Below are 1,863 nucleotides of genomic sequence, written 5' to 3'. Positions count from 1 at the left end.
TTTTTTTTCTTTTTCTCTTTCATTTCTTTTGGGCGTGCATGTGTTGCTTCCACCCCAGCACCTATCTCATTGTATTGCTTTGTAATACAAAGCGGGGGAAATCCTATTTCGTCGAATTTGATGCGGCTAAGTCGCACTATTTCTTCTTCTTTCTTCGTTACCTTGATCCTTAAAAGGAGTAATTTTAGAATACCCGGATGAGACCAAAGGATTTATTTTTCTAGTATAATTCAGCACATACAGTAGTAGTGTGGGGCCATTACAGCGTTTATGAGAGGAAAGCAATTATATCATAGAACAAAGAAATAAGCACACAAAGGGGATGTAGCTCAAATGGTAGAGCGCTCGCTTTGCATGCGAGAGGCACGGGGTTCGATCCCCCGCATCTCCATAATTTTTGTTTTCACTTTGTACCCATGTTTTTGAGTACTCTTTCTTTTTTTTAGGGAAATGCCATCATGGCAGTTTATATTTCATGTGAGAATAAAGATACATCGTTTGTTAAGGCATCCACTAAGAAATTCGGGGGTTCCGATTTCCAAACAATTGTTCGAGACACCTCCGAGTTCTTAGCTAGCAGATCCGCCGCCATATTGGCTTCCCGAGGGCAATGGCTAAAAACTATAGAGATAAAGTTGCTAGATAGGAAAGTGCATTCTTCATATATTGCCGCTGCTGGTCCTAAAGAATTCCCGCCACTCAGCATGATTTCGATTACCTCCAGACAGTCCGCTTCGACATAGATTTTGTTGCAACCAACTTCATTCGCTAGTAGGAGGCCATCTCGTAGTCCTCTAGCCTCTGCCGTCGCTGCGTCTTCCACAAAGGGTATATCACTGCAGGAAGCAGCGACAAAGAAACCGGCCTCATCACACAGCACTGCTCCCGTACCCCCTGTACCAGTGTCCTGATCCCGCCACTCAGCATGATTTCGATTACCTCCAGACAGTCCGCTTCGACATAGATTTTGTTGCAACCAACTTCATTCGCTAGTAGGAGGCCATCTCGTAGTCCTCTAGCCTCTGCCGTCGCTGCGTCTTCCACAAAGGGTATATCACTGCAGGAAGCAGCGACAAAGAAACCGGCCTCATCACGCAGCACTGCTCCCGTACCCCCTGTACCAGTGTCCTGATCAAAGGCTACATCGACATTAAGTTTGATGACGCCCTCAGGCGGCTTGGACCAGCCATGTCTTTTAATTTTAGTTTGCTTCAACCTTGCTCGTGAAAAGTTCTGCGCTAAAGTTGATATAGCTTGGACCGACCTTGCTGACTCATAGATGTTCTCACCATATGTGTATTTGCGATGTCCTCTTTCTTTTTCTTGATATAAGCTGTGTCCATGTTTTTATCAGAACGAAAAAGACCACCTCTGGAAGTCTACATTAGCCACAAAACACATACGCGAAGCTTCACTGCCATTTCCTGGACGACGAGCTAACACGAGCGTCTGTGGCGGTGAGAAATGGAGGTTGTTTTTTTTTTAGCCGATTGTTCTACGGTATTTTATATGGGAGCGGCTACAGATCAATCGACTGACTCAAGAAAGGGGTCAGTCGATTTGTAGAAGGTAAGGAAACATAACTATTCAGAACAAATTAACTGACCCAAAGTTGTGGTCAGTCGAAAAAGGCCAGCAGTCAAACGGGCTGAAAAAAGAGTTCTGACTTTATATTTCTGCCTTCAGTCATCAGCCAAAAACTAAAACGGGCCTGAACCCGCTAAGAGACAAACCCACTATACAGAATCCACCTAACGCGCAGAGCCACTAGGTCTTCTTCCTCCACTTTCATCCCCGACACCGCAAAGACTCAGCCGCCGCCATGGACGCCGAAACAAACCTGAGATGTGTTTATCTCTTTTG

The 1,863-nt window shown here is 45.2% G+C and overlaps 1 non-coding gene across 1 annotated transcript; it reads left to right on the top strand.

Annotated features, from left to right (window-relative positions):
- The first annotated feature begins 318 nt into the window (after positions 1–318).
- Positions 319–391, top strand: TRNAA-UGC (transfer RNA alanine (anticodon UGC)). Its single transcript has one exon. It is a non-coding gene; the product is annotated as a tRNA-Ala (tRNA).
- The last annotated feature ends 1,472 nt before the right edge of the window (positions 392–1,863 follow it).

This window comes from Triticum aestivum, unplaced genomic scaffold (assembly GCF_018294505.1).
Source record: "Triticum aestivum cultivar Chinese Spring unplaced genomic scaffold, IWGSC CS RefSeq v2.1 scaffold29239, whole genome shotgun sequence".
NCBI lineage: Eukaryota > Viridiplantae > Streptophyta > Magnoliopsida > Poales > Poaceae > Triticum > Triticum aestivum.
This window is presented reverse-complemented; position numbering and strand designations above follow the sequence as displayed.